The 14,788-nt window shown below is 42.0% G+C and overlaps 1 protein-coding gene across 2 annotated transcripts in view; it reads right to left on the minus strand.

Annotated features, from left to right (window-relative positions):
- Positions 1-14,788, minus strand: part of TMC5 (transmembrane channel like 5) — an 86,604-nt gene that overhangs the window by 55,842 nt on the left and 15,974 nt on the right. For both annotated transcript variants that reach the window (XM_012522164.4, XM_012522165.4), the window contains exon 2: positions 2,362-2,588. The gene's annotated coding sequence lies outside the window, so the exon portion shown is untranslated. The remainder of the gene's footprint in view (positions 1-2,361; positions 2,589-14,788) is intronic.

Raw genomic sequence — 14,788 nt, forward strand, 5'->3', positions numbered from 1 at the left:
TACACGCCATGACAAGTGTTCTTAGAAGAGCTGGGGAGAAGACAAGGAGAAGAAGGCCATGCGAAGATGGAGACAGATTGGAGTGATGCACCCGTCAGCCAAGGGACATCAGGGATTGCTGGCAGCCCCCAGAAGCCCAGGGAGAGGCCTAGAACGCTTCTCCTTCAGTTTCCAGGAGGAACCAACCCTGGCGGCTCCTGGATTTCCACGTCTGGCCCCCAGAGCTGTGAAAGAACACATTTCTGTTGTTTTAAGTCACCCAGTTTCTGGGAATTTATGGCAGTCCTGGGAAATGAATACAGCAGGGATTATTGTCACTCCTGTTTCGTAGGTAAAGGCACCGAGTCACAGAGAGGTTGAGTAACTTGATCGTGGACATTGCAGCACTTGAGATGACCCCAGATGACCTGGCTCCCTGAGCGGCATGTCTCCAAAAACCCGAGAAGGACAGGACCAAGTCCACCGGGTTCTCCACTGCCCTGTGTGCCACTCAGTGCTTGGCCCATTGCAGGCAGTCAGGACATATTTGCAGGGTGAATGAATGAATGGTGACCTATCCCCTCAAGGGTCCACCTAAGGATATAACCTACTCCTCTTCCTGCAGGAAAAGCCCACTCCCCTCGGTGGGGACACTGAGGGGCAATGGCACATTGGAAATGATGAAGGGTCCTTTCCTCTGATGCTGGAGAGAAAAAAGCAGCATTCCAGCAACTAGAGAAAAAGGCAGTCAGAAGCAGTGTTTCCATGGGGGGAAGATCACTGCTGTGGTATTTCCTAAAACTACACATTATTAAAAGTTTGTAGGGAAGCAGATGTGGCTCAAGCAGTTGGGCATCCGCCTATGACATGGGAGGTTCTGGGCCTAAAGAAGAGAAGTAAGACATCGAGCTGACATGAAGGGCTGGTGTGGCAGGCTGACGCAACAAGGTGACACAATGAGGAGGCACAACAAGGAAACACAATGAGAGATACAACAAGCCAGGAGCAGGTGTGGCTCAAGCTATTGGGCTCTTCCCTCCACATGGGGCAGTCCTGGGTTCAGTTCCCAGTGCCTCCTAAAAAGAAGATGAGCAGACAGAGAGAGCACACAATGAACAAACAGACTGAGAACAGAGAGCGAGCACAAACAATGAGGTGGGGAAGAGGAAGGGAGGGAGGGAGGGAGGGAGGGAGGAAGGAAGGAAATCTTAAAAATCTTAAAAAGAGAAAATCTTTAAAAATAAAAGCTTATAACCAGCAATGAGCGTGGGCTCTTAGGTTTCCTGTAGGTTCTGCCTTTCTTGGATGAAACGTTCCCATGGCTGCAGGCACATCTCCTATCTGTGGGAACCCACGCGACTGTGGGTGGAGACCAAGCAATCCTCGATGGTGACATGGCTTTCCCCTAACCCCGGACACAGGATTGTTCTCCCAGTCCTAAAGCAATAAGTTCTTGGCCCAAAGCCTTTAAATGAGTCAGCGACAAGTTATGAGATTAGATTCTAAGGCTGCAGGGCAGACTGATCTGCTTGGACTCACATGGTGGAGGTCCACGTGCTGCTTTCCTGGTGAATCCAGCAACCCCCGAAAGGCCCCATTTCCCCAGCCCGCCCCCCTCCCGTGTCGGATGGGACAATCACCCGCCTGGGACCTCACCCATCAGTGACAGCCGACAGTGTCAGCTGCTGTCTTTTTCTGTCTCCGCCCAAGCCCAGGACAGAACAATGTGCGCATGGAGTCTGTGAACTGTGCAAAGGTTATTACTGGAATTGGGGCCATTTATTACCTGAAAGACAAGGAAAGAGACAAAGAGAAGCCAGCGCCGTGTAAAATAGCGAATCTGACCACCACCAAACGCAGGAAGTCACCCCAGGAGAGGCAAAGCCAGGCTGCAATTTCTAATTTCAGCTACAGGCTTTATCATCAAAAGGGGTGAACTTTGTGATGCCAACACGTAACGAGGTAAACCTTTGAGGCTAAATGAGATCAACATTTTTATGTTCCCTACAGTCCTGGGAATGACATGAGATACTTGCTTATTTGAGAACCACGGCCGAAACCATGCAAGTGATTTTATAGAAACTCTTAACTAGTTCCAATCAGCCACCCCTCCACTTGGTTTCAAACAGACTAACCAAAATATATTTTTGATTGTATTTACCTGTATGGAAAGGGAGAGAATCTAGTGTTACCAGCATTTTCTTTTCCAAATAAGGACATTAAAAGCATCAAAAACTATCGCCAATGACTGCAACCATTATTTCATAAAATATTTGATAGACATTTTAACAACAAAAAAAGAAAAGGAAGGGGAAGAGGAATTCAATTTCAAAGAAAGGGCAATCCACTTAATTGAAAAAATTTAATTTCATGAAAACATACCTGTTTATCCTTATGTTTCTCACTTTCTTCCAAACAGAGACAAACAGCACAAACCAAGCTTCGGGTACAGTTACTGTTGGGAACCACTGGTGCCGTCCCTGCAGCTTCTCTTGGGCTAGTTTTTGATTGGTGCTGGACTGCAGATGACTTACAGAAAGTTACAATCTCTGACACTGGGTGGAAGTTTGAAGATAGCGAATTACGATTAGAGGGCAGAGCCCTACATCCTGAAGAATCAAAAGACAAGAGTTACTTAAACTTCTATAAAAGATCAACTCATTTGCTGTATCCCTGTCAGATGCCCCCACAAACAGGAAATGTGGACCCAAGTATCTTTTGTTTCCCTAATCCTAAATAATTAAAAATCATTAGATGACATTAGAGCACAGAAAATAAAATAACAACTTTAATAAACGTTAAACTTTTCAGATTAATTCTAGACTTGTGCTTATTTGATCAAGGAAAAAGAACATTACTGATAAAGCTGAAGCTCTCTTGTGTCCCTCCCCAGCCCATCTCCCCCTTCCTCTCTCTCTAAAAGCCATCGCTATCAAGAATTTGGAGTGTGGCTTCCTGGGTCATGTTGTTGATACTTTTACTACATACTATGTGCATCCATAAGCAACAATGCTATAATTTTTTGCAAAAAAAAATTATATGCATGAGATATACCCTACATATAGTTCTGCAACTTACTTTAAACACACACATACACACATACAAAATGAGTTTTGAGATCTCGCCATGTTGGTAGCTCTAGTAACTAAAGCTAGAAGTTTGTCCATCCTAACGGCTGTATAGTGTTCCTTAATACGTCCTCATTCTATTTACCCCATCCCCTACGGATAGCACTGAGGGTTTTCCCTTTTTCACTTCTACAGGCAATGACCACTGCACTCCCCTGTCTGCGTCTCCGTCTCTGGTGTGTACTTGTGAAAATTCCTCCAGGGAGGAGAGCCACGAGTGGGATTGCTGCATTGTTTGTTTTGAGTGTTTTTAATATCCATGAAGGTGGCCCAATTGTTCCCCCAAGTAGTTGTACTCATTTCCAACAGCTGCCAGTAAGTAGCTTATTCATTTTCAGGTTGTCATCCCAGAAAGACAGTCAGGAAGATTCCCCAAAGAGATCTTCCTTCCCTTTTCCTGAACTACATCCAGTCACAGTAGCATACGTAGCTTGCAGAGAGGCAAGTGGAAAAAGCTGATAGAGAAAAACAAGAATTGTAGGGCTAGCCCCAGCTAAGCTAGGTTTTCTCCACTTTGGTACTACGTGCGGGCTAGAGGATTCTTTGCTGGGGCTGGGGTGGGAGTCCTGGGCGTTTCAGGATGGTTAGCAGCATCCCTGGCCTCTCCCCACCAGACAAGGTAGCAGTTACCAGTTGTAATAACCAAAAATGTCTCCAGACATTGCCAAGTGTCCTGGGCACAAAAATGCCTCGCTTCCTATTTGAGAACAACCGAGTTAGGCTGAGAGTAACAGGAAAACCTGAAAGTGCTTTCCCACTAGCAATTCGGGGCTTCTGTGGACCCCAGAAAATCCTGTTCTTAAAGCTAATCCGTTCTTGTGCATGTAAACCTCTTGTAGATGGGACTTTTTGATTATATTCAGTTAAGGGAACTTGCTTTTGACTAGATCACTTCAGTAGGGCATGACCCAGGGGTCTTAATTCTCCTACCAGAGTCCTCTATAAATGGAGGAATAAAAAGCTCAGACACCAGAAAAAGCCACAGAGACAGAGCAAAGCCTCCAGAAGTTGAAATCAATGACCTCGGGAGAGAGAAGAGTCACAGATGGAGCAGCCCAAAGCTGAAAGCAACGAGGCCCAGGGGAGAGGAGAGAGACAAGCGGATGTGGCCATGTGCCTGATTGTCTACAGCTGCTGTCAGGAAGGAAGCCTGAGGAGCCTCGACTGGGACACATCCGTGCCTCAGAACTGTGAGCTTTTAACCTAATAAATTCCCACTGTAAAACCATTCCATTTCTGGTATATGGCTCCCAGCAGCTTTTAGCAAACTAAAACACCACCTCTCCAAGCCAATGATGTAAAGAGAAATTTCCAAGAAAGAAGAAAAAAGGGAAGCAAAGCAGCTGGGAGACTTTTTCATTGAGAAGGAGTGGACATTTTGGGTGAAAGTGAAACCTAAATTAGGAAGGTAAATGAATAGTAAAAGGAAATGTGTTCCTCTGAGACTTAATAACCTCAACTTATTGGGTGTCTTAGCCAAGCAGTGAGCAGAACAACATACATGTATATTTTCATTTAATCTTCAAAGGAATCTTGAGGGGAAGAACTCTCCACACTCCCATTTTGCAGATGAGGAAATTGAGGCTTAGAAGGACTGGGTAACTTTCCCACACTCTCACAGATGGCAAACTGAGGCAGGGCTTTTACTATAAGCCTGAGGACTTAACTGCAATGGACCACCTCCCATTTAGACCTGCTTTCTTATTTATTTACTTACTTAAGTATTTTTAAAAATCACTGAAGATTCCTCAAGCAGAAAGCAAAATAGGGACAGAGATTTCCCCCTATTTAAGCTAGAAAATAAAAGCAAAACACTTCTGGTCCAGGTATGAAGACTTTACAGAAAGGAAAACAATGAGCAAAGCTAATGTGAAAGGACAAAGGATTTTTCTAAATCACAGCCATTTCAAAGTGAAAAGCATTTTTTAAAAAAAGAGTAGAACCCTAAAGTGCTTTATCCAGACCGAAAAAAGAGGAAAGAGCCAAATCTCAAAAAGCTGACTGTGTGAATCCTTTCTCTTTTCCTTCAATTCTAAAGTAAGGTATGGAAGTTGTAAAAATAAATCAAAACTAGCTCGTATCAAAGCTGACTGACTTTTTAAATTGCAACCTTGACTTAAAGCCTCAAAGCCAGACAAAATCATTGAAATGTTGGACATACATTCAGCTTAGTAAGAAAAGCAAATTAGAAGGTCAACACTATTGAACATTGCTCTAACCACAACTCCACCTGACAAAGATAGCTGAAAAACAGGAGCCTTCCATGCCTGCCTCTCTGACCATGGTGCCGATGGCCTGGACAGAAAACCTGGGGGTTTAAAAGGAAGCAAAGAGGATTCCTTTGCTACTCCAGAAAATGGACTTCCCAGTGCTCCAGAAAAACTGGATCATATGGCACAAATTAAAAAAATGAAAAACCACTTAATATTTCCCCCAGTGCCATCCCAACTCTGCTTAAAATCCAATGGCTTTTCAGAGAACTTGATATATCTACTTTCTTACCAGGGTCTGGAAAGGATTCTGCAAGCGGGCCCCAGCCTACTGTCTCCTTGTTCACCCTACTCCTGACCTGGGGTCAGGACGTCTTTCTGCAAGGGGCTGACAATAACTAGTAGAGGCTTTGGGGGGTCCCCAACCACAATCTCTGTCGCGGTGCCTCAACTCTGCCACTGCCGCGTGAAAGTTGGCGGAGAAAATACGTAAATGAATGAGCCTGCCTATGCTCTGGTAAAACTTTATTTACAGAAACTTCAATTTCATATCAATTTTATATGTCACAAAATACAAATTCTTCTTTTGATTTTTTTCAACACTTTAAAATATAAAAAACATTCTCAGCTCATGGGCTGTATTTGAACCCTAGGCAGTGGTGTGTCAACCCCTACATGAGACAGGCTGGCCTGTTTTCCTGGATCATGGCCTTTGCACCTGCTGATCCCTCTGTCTAGAACACTTTTCCCTCCACTGTTTGCCTAGCCAACTCCTTGTTTTAATTTCCTTGGCTGCTAAAGCAAATGCCACGTGATGGGTTGGCTTAAGCCATGGGAATTTCTTCATTCATGGTTTGAGGTTGGAAAAAGTCCACATCAAGGCATCATCAAGGCAATGATTTCTCCTCAAAGACCGTGGCTTTCTGGAACTGCCTGCTGGGGATTCTTGGTCCTTAACTTGTCAAATGGCAAGGCACATGGCAGTGTCTCTGGGCCTCTCCCTTCTCTTCCAAGTTCCATTGATGTTTGTGTGGCATAGGTAACTTAGCATCCCCCAACTTTTACTGCCCTTTCCTAAAATTAAACTGCAAGATAGATTCAACTGACCCCAAGACATAGCTCAGGACACAAATGCCTGAAACTCAGCAGATCTTACAGTTAGTAAAACTGTAAATATCTGACCTTTCCCTCCTTGGGTAAACAATAAGAACATCCGCTTCTTTGATCAGCATCAAAGCATTCCATGGAAGTCACACACATCCCTGCATGCCTTGATAAACATCTTGAAGCATTTGTACTTTTAAACTTGAGCAAAGTGCTGCATTCCTTTATGCCTGCAGCAGCCACGGTAAAAAGACCCGTCAACTTCTCCATAGGCCTGGAAGATCGAGCTCGAAACTGCTGTCTCTTCTCCTGCTGCCAAGGACGTGGACCCCAAGTAAGGCCCCCGGAAAAATGCTCAGTTATTCACCAAGATGGATTTGCCCAAGTCACTCTTTGGTCTGACATATCCCTCTCAGTTCAGCGGGATGCTGTCATTTTACACAGCTCCTCTCTACTCTCGGGACAGTTGAGCCTCTGGCTGCTCCCTCTGTGGCTTTCCCTCTCACGGTCTGAGTTAATTTCATTCCACTTGTAAAGGACTCCAGTAAGAGGACCAAGACCCATCCTGATGGAGGTGGGCCCCACCTTACCTGAAGTAACCTCATCAAAAGTCCTGCCTACAAAGGGTCCACACCCACAGGAATGGATTAGGTTCAAGACCATGCTTTTCTGGGGTTACACACAGCTCCAGACCACTGCAGTCCTCATTCTCAAGGTCTCAGCCTTAACGCTGCTTCCACAGAGAGGCCTCCTTACCCCTCCACGTTCACATGGTTCCCCTCAAGAGTCTCGTCCATAGCAACCTGCCCTTTCTCCCAGAACTTATCTGTTTGAAATTATGTAATGACTTCATGTGTTTATTATGTAATAGCTGTCCTCCACTAGACTCGAAGTTCTGGGAGGGTGGGGACCTGCTATTTTGTTTACTACTTGTTATGGATTGAATTGTGCCCTTGCCCCCGAAGGATAATTTCAAGTCTTAACTCCCAGTCCCGTGAATGTACTGCTACTTGGAAATAGGATCTTTGAAGATGTTAGGATGAGGCCAAAACTGGATTAAGGTGGTGATACCAAGCAAAGGAAGGTTCATTTTTCCTGATGCACTGTAAAGACCAATTTCTGAGACATCGGGGTTTCAAAAACCTTATGGGAATGAAAGACAATGGATGAAATTAAAAATACATTAGAGGGAGCAGATGTGGCTCATGTGATTGAGTGCTCACCTCCCACATGGGAGATCCTGGGTTTGGTTCCCAGTGCCTCATAAAGAAGACAAACAACAAGCAAACAATGAGCAGACCTCAAGCAAGCAAACAAACAAACAAACAAGAGAAAAAAACAACAAGCAGACAACAAGCAAACAATGAGCAGAGAACAAGGGGAAAAAAATGAGCAAAGACCTGATAAGGCTCAAGTGGTTGGGCACCCGCCTCCTGCATGGGAGGTCCTGGGTTTGGTTCCCAGTGCTTCCTAAAGAGAAAACAAACAGCTAACAAAGAACAAAACAAAACAAAACAAAAAACCAATGAGCAAACACATAAGGGAGCCATTTTGGGGGGGGGGGGAAGGTAAAAATAATAATAATTTTAAAAATACATTAGAGGCATATAACAGCAGATTTGAATTGGTAGAGGGCAGAATTAGAGAATTGGAGTACCAAACATCTGAACTTGAAAAGACAGGAGAACAGAAAGAGAAAGAGTCCAACTCCATCACACTCAGGAACACTTACCCAGGTCAGCTAACAGAGAGGTGAAGATGGTCAAGCACCACACCAGGGAACCAAGAGTGCCTACAACGGCAAGCAGGAGAATCGCATCCGTCAACCAAGTGGGATCTAAGCCCCCTCTCAATTTAGAGGAGTGGACATCACCATCCCAGAATCCACAGGATGGAGGAATAAAATATGGATTAGAGTGGACTCACTGGTATTCTACTATCAAACTATTGTGACTGGTAATAAAAGAAACTGTAGCATTGATGTGGAGAAAGTGGCCACGGTAGTTGCTGAGGGCAGGGAGAAGGAAGAAGAGATGTGATATGGGGGCATTTTGGGACTTGGAGTTGCCCTAAATTATATTGCAGGGACAGATGCTGGACATTATATATCCTGCCATAACCCACTGAATGGACTGGGGGAGAGTGTAAACTACAATGTAAACTATAATCCATGTGGTGCAGCAGTGCTCCAAAATGTCTTCACCAAATGCAATGAATGTGCCACAATGGAAGAAAAAAAAGTATGCTACTTAAGCGGTGCTCCAAAACGTATTAACCAAATGCAATGAATGTGCCATGATGATGAAAGAGGTTGTTGATGTGGGAGAAGTAGGGTGGGGTGGGATGTGGGGTATATGGGAACCTCTTATATTTTTTAATGTAACATTTTTTTGTGATTTATGTATCATCAAAAAAAGACAATTAAATTTTAAAATTTTCAAAAAAAAAGAATGGAAAAAATGGAACAGGTCTCAACAGGGAATTGAATGACAATGCAAAATGCACAAACATATGCATTATTGGTGTCCCAGAAGGAGAAGAGAATGGAAAACAGGGAGAAAGAATATTTGAGGAAATAAGGAACAAAAACTTCCCAACCCTTATAAAAGACCTCAATTTCTGAGAAGCACAACATACCCCAAACAGAATAAATCTGAATAGACCAACACCCAGATACATACTATTCAGAATGACAAATACTAGAGATAAAGAGAGAATTCTGGATGCAATAAGAGAAAAGCAATGCATCACATACAAGGGAACCTCAATAAGACTAAGTACGAATCTTTCATCAGAAACCATGGAGGTAAGAAGAAAGTTATGGAAAATGGACTTTGGCCCAGTGGTTAGGGCGTCCGTCTACCATATGGGAGGTCCGCGGTTCAAACCCCGGGCCTCCTTGACCCGTGTGGAGCTGGCCAGGCGCAGTGCTGATGCGCACAAGGAGAGCCGTGCCACGCAAGGGTGTCCCCCGCGTGGGGGAGCCCCACGTGCAAGGAGTGCGCCCGTGAGGAAAGCCGCCCAGCGTGAAAAGAAAGAGCAGCCTGCCCAGAAATGGCACCGCCCACACTTCTCGTGCCACTGACAACAACAGAAGCGGACAAAGAAACAAGACGCAGCTAATAGACACCAAGAACAGACAACCAGGGGAGGGGGGGAAATTAAATAAATAAATAAATCTTTAAAAAAAGAAGAAGAAAGTTATATTATGTATTTAAGATACTGAAAGAGAAAAAACTTCCAGCCAAGAATTCTTTATCTGCCAAAACCATTCTTCAAAAATAAAGGTGAATTTAGTCTTTACAGACAAATTAAAACTGAGAGAGTATGTTACAAAAAGACTGGATTTTCAAGAGATACTAAAGGGAGTACTACAGCTTGAAAAGAACAAACAAGGGTGAGAGACTTGGAGAAAAGGGCAGCAATGAAGAGTATTAGTAGAGTAACTTAATGGGTAAAAAAGACAGATAATACTAAGATATGACAATGGAAAGCCAAAGGGTAAAATGCAAGAAGTAATTCATTTGTAGTAATAACATTGAACATTTATGGGTTGAATTCCCCAATCAAAAGACATACACTGACAGAACAGATTTTTTAAAAATATAATCCATCTATGGGCTGTCTACAAGAGATTCACCTCAGATGTAAGGCAACAATCAGGCTGAAAGTGAAAGGTTGGAAAAAGATAACCATGCAAATAGTAACCAAAAAAGATCTTGAGTAGTGATACTAATATCAGACAAATTAGATTCTCAATGCAAAACTGTTATAAGAGATAAAAAAGGTCATTATATATCAATAAAAGGGGCAATTCATCAGAAAGAAATAACTATTTATGCATCTAACCTGAGTGCCCCAAGATACATGAGGCAAACACTGGAAAAACTGAAGGAAGAAATAGACGTATCTATAATAATAGTTGGAGATTTCAATAAACCACACTCAGCATTGGATAGAACATCTGGACAGAAGAAAAACAAGGAAACAGCTTGAATATTTTGATAAACATTTATAGAGCATTACACCCAAAACAACAGGACACATTCTTTCCAAGAGCTCATGGATCCTTTTCCAGGATAGACCATACGTTGGGTCACAAGATAGGACATAATACATTTTAAAAGTTTGAAATTATACAAATCACTTTCTCAGATCATAAAAGAATAAAGCTGGAAATCAACAATTGGAAGAAAAAGGGAAAATTCACAAATGGAGATTAAACAACAAACTCTTAATTAATCAGTGGGTCAAAGAAGAAATTGCATGAGAAATTGGTAAATATCTTGCAACAAACGAAAATGAGAGCACAACATATCAAAACTTATGGGATACAGTAAAGGCAGTGCTAAGAGGGAAATTTATAGCCCTCAATGCTTACATTTAAAAAGAAGAAAGCTAAAATTGAAGACCTAATGGCATACCTGGAGAAACTAGAAAAAGAACAGTAAACTAGTCCCAAACCAAGCTGAAGGAAAAGAAATAATAAAGGTTAGAGCAGAAATAGATGAAATTGAGGGAAAATAATAGAGAAAATCAATAAAATCCAAACTTGGTTCTTCAAGAAGATCAACAAACCCTTAGCCAGACTGACAAAGAAAAAAGAGAGAATATGCAAATAAATAAAATAAAAAATGAGAGGGGGAATTTTACCACTGACCCTGTTGACAAAAGAGAGATCATAAGAGGATACTATGAACAACTATATGCCAACAAACTAGACAATGTAGACAAAATGGACAAATTACTAGAAACACACAACCTACGCTCACCCTAGAAGAAATAGAAGACATCAACAAATCCATCACAAGACAAGAGATTGAATCAGTCATGGAAAACCTCCCCAAAATGAGAGGTCCAGGTCCAGATGGCTTTCGCAGGTAAATTTTACCAATCATTCAAAGATGATCTAATACAAATCTTGCTCAAGCTCTTCCAAAAAATTTAGCAGGAAGGAATACTATCAAACTTATTCTATGAAGCCATCATCACCCTAATACCAAAACCAGATAAAGATACTACAGAAAAGAAAATTACAGACCAATTTCTCTAAACACACACATACACCAGAGTACCAGATTGTAATTTTCAGAAATCTGGTTTAGAAGTCTCTCCTTTTGAGTCATCTCAATTCACATAAGCTTCCTCTTTCTTTTCTTTATTTCAAATTTTATTGTGGTAAAGTATTTCTAGGATAAAACTTCCCATTTTAACCATGTTTGTGTGTACTTTTCAATGGTATTACATAGCATTATGCTATGATGACCATCATCTATTACCAAAGCTTTCCCTTCACCCAAAACAAAAACTCTTTACAACTATTAAGAAATAGCTCTCCATTCCCCCACCCCAGCCCCTGATAACCGCTAATCTATTTTCTATCTCTGTTTGTTTATTCTACATATTTCATGTAAGTGGAATCATACAACATTTGTCCTTTCGTGTCTGGCTCATTTTCACTCAATATGATGTCTTCAAGGTTCATCCATGCAGTAGCATTTATCAGAACTTCATTCCTTTTCATGGCTGAATAATATTCTGTTTTATGGATACACCATTTTATCTGTCCATCTGTTGATGGACACTTGGATTGCTTCCACCTTTTCGGCTATTGTAAACAATGCTGCTACGAACATTGGTGTACAAAACATGTGTCCAGGTATCTGTTTTAAATTCTTTTGAGAATTCATCTTAATTTGTGTTATAAAAGCTAGGAATCATCTCCTACTTTGGTGGTAAATGCAGGATAGTATACCACTTGCTTGGTAGATTTTTTCAATGTCTAGGTAGATTTTGCAATGTCCTTCATCTGGTTAAAATTCATTTTTGGTTTCTAGCCTCTGACTCTCCTTTGCTTAACACACTACAAACCTTATATTCTCTTTGTATTCATTAAATATCATTGCCTTTCTTCAGAGAATTAAATAAATGACTTGGAAATGTAGTAAATTCCTCCATGAATGGAAAACACTTTTAAAAAAAGAACAAGGAAATAGAACTACTTTGTTGTATTTATATTTTCCCCTCCTCTCCGTAGCTTTGACATTGCTGTCTTGCAAGCACAGATCTTACTTTCTGAGGTGTCCAAACATATGGCTTTGAATGTGCCTGCCTGGCTCAAGGAAGGAAACACTTCTCTGAAAAGCCCAGTGAATCTTAACAAATGTTGAATCATGGGGAAGTTTTGCTAAGTGAAGGATTGAGGGTCTCACGCTCCCAAGCTTTTAAATGACTGTTTATATTACCTTTACTTCCTTGTTCTAAACATTGCACAACTCAGATCAAGAGGTTCAATGCTTTTATTTGCAATGATGTAAATGATGATAAAGTAATCATTAAGCTAACATGACTAGCCCAGAATGAACAGTGAAGTGGGGAAAAAAAAAAACAAAAACACTAAAATAAACATCTAGTGTTAGATGGGTGGTGCCTGGGCAACTGCTCATGGACAAATGGCAGCCATGACTGTTTGTGTTGGGATTGTCTTCCCAAGATCAATTGCTTGAGAAAAGAATTGAAACTTTGAAAACTAGGATCAAGAAAGCTTAGTTGATTCCTCAGAAAGTTGAAACACAATTACCATATGACCTGGCAATTCTACTCCTTATTATATAGCCCCCAAAATTGAAAACAGAAACTCAAACAGATGCTTGCAGGAACAGACTAGCTGTAGTATATTCTTAAAAGTAAGAATTGGAAAAGTTGGGATAATAGTGTTAGTAAATGTCACCAGTTAATCTCTACAAGTAAAAGTAAAGAAAAGACTAGAACGGGAATTTTCTTTGGTTTACAAGGATGTTCTGGAACACCTTCAATCACGTTACATTAGCTGACTGCCTCCTCCTCTTACCCTAATCCTTTCTTGGTAGGAAATCCGGGAACAATTCTTTCCCAGGGGTCTAACCCTTACTATGACCCTAACCCCTTCCCATGCAAATGCCACTCTGAAAAAAGGCTTCCATCCTGGTGTATGAGACTGCCCCCAAGGTAGGTGACGCCGGCAGGTCATGAATGCAAAGCCTGCTGATGCAATCGAATAGCAACCCAGCTATTTGCATTCAAGAGCCAAGGTTCTGTTTGAAGTACAGGGAGTGGGGTCGGCTTTTATTCTATTTTAGAAAGAGATTGGTGGACGCCTAAGTCTAAAATGGTTCTCTACCAGTGGTGATTTTGCCTCCCAGTAGGCATTTGGCAATGAATGGACATAACTGAGAGTTAAAAATTAACAAATAATTACGATTACTAAATCATTATATATAGGGTGCCTTTATTTTTTTATTTTTTTAAAGATTTATTTTTTTTATATTTGCTTCTCTCCCCTTCCTCCTCTCCTCGCCCCAGTTGTCTGTTCTCTGTGTCTATTTGCTGTGTCTTCTTTGTCCGTTTCTGTTATTGTCAGCAGCACGGGAATCTGTGTCTCTTTTTGTTGCGTCATCTTGTTGTGTCAGCTCTCTGTGTGTGCGGCGCCATTCCTGGGCAGGCTGCACTTTCTTTCACACTGGGCGGCTCTCCTTATGGGGTGCACTCCTTGCGCATGGGGCTCCCCTATGCGTGGGACACCCCTGCGTGGCAGGGCACTTCTTGCGCGCATCAGCACTGTGCATGGGCCAGCTCCACACTGGTCAAGGAGGCCCGGGGTTTGAACCGTGGACCTCCCATGTGGTAGGTGGATGCCCTAACCACTGGGCCAAGTCCGCTTCCCATGGGATTATATTATATTATATTATATTTATATTATAAAATAGCAAAAGGTTAATACCTGAAATTAGTGAAGCTAGCTAGAGCGCTCTCACTCTTGTTTGTGGTTACTCTAGACTTAACCTCATCCTTCTGCATGTTTACTATTGGGATGGTAACCCCTCCACCCTCCTCTGTTTAACATCCATATGGAGGGAAGCAGCAAGATGACGCAACAAAAAGCTGCTGACAAGAATACAAGTGGACACAGAAGAACACACAGTGAATGGACACAGAGAGCAGACAACTGGGGGAGGGGGAGCGGGGAAAGGGAGAGAAATAAATAAAAAATAAATCTTTAAAAAAAAAATCCATATGGAAAACCATATGATTGGCCTCTACTCTGTATTTTTCTATCTCAGAAACTTGAGCTCTGAAAATGGTGGTAACTTTGTAACTCCCCTGGTTGGGGGTCCACATCCATCTCGTTCAACACTTTAGTATTTATTAATGAAGGCACCTGTGTCCAACTCCACCTCAATTATTCATTAACACCCTGATGTTATAAAATACTAGAATTTCTGCAGATCAGGGAGGCAGTTTTGGGGTCATCTACGGCAACTTGACCTCCTTTGCTTGTGCAACCAAATAAATTCGTTTTCTCTTTGAAACCCCAGTGCCTCAGGAATT

The sequence above is a fragment of the Dasypus novemcinctus genome, chromosome 23 (genome assembly GCF_030445035.2).
Source record: "Dasypus novemcinctus isolate mDasNov1 chromosome 23, mDasNov1.1.hap2, whole genome shotgun sequence".
NCBI lineage: Eukaryota > Metazoa > Chordata > Mammalia > Cingulata > Dasypodidae > Dasypus > Dasypus novemcinctus.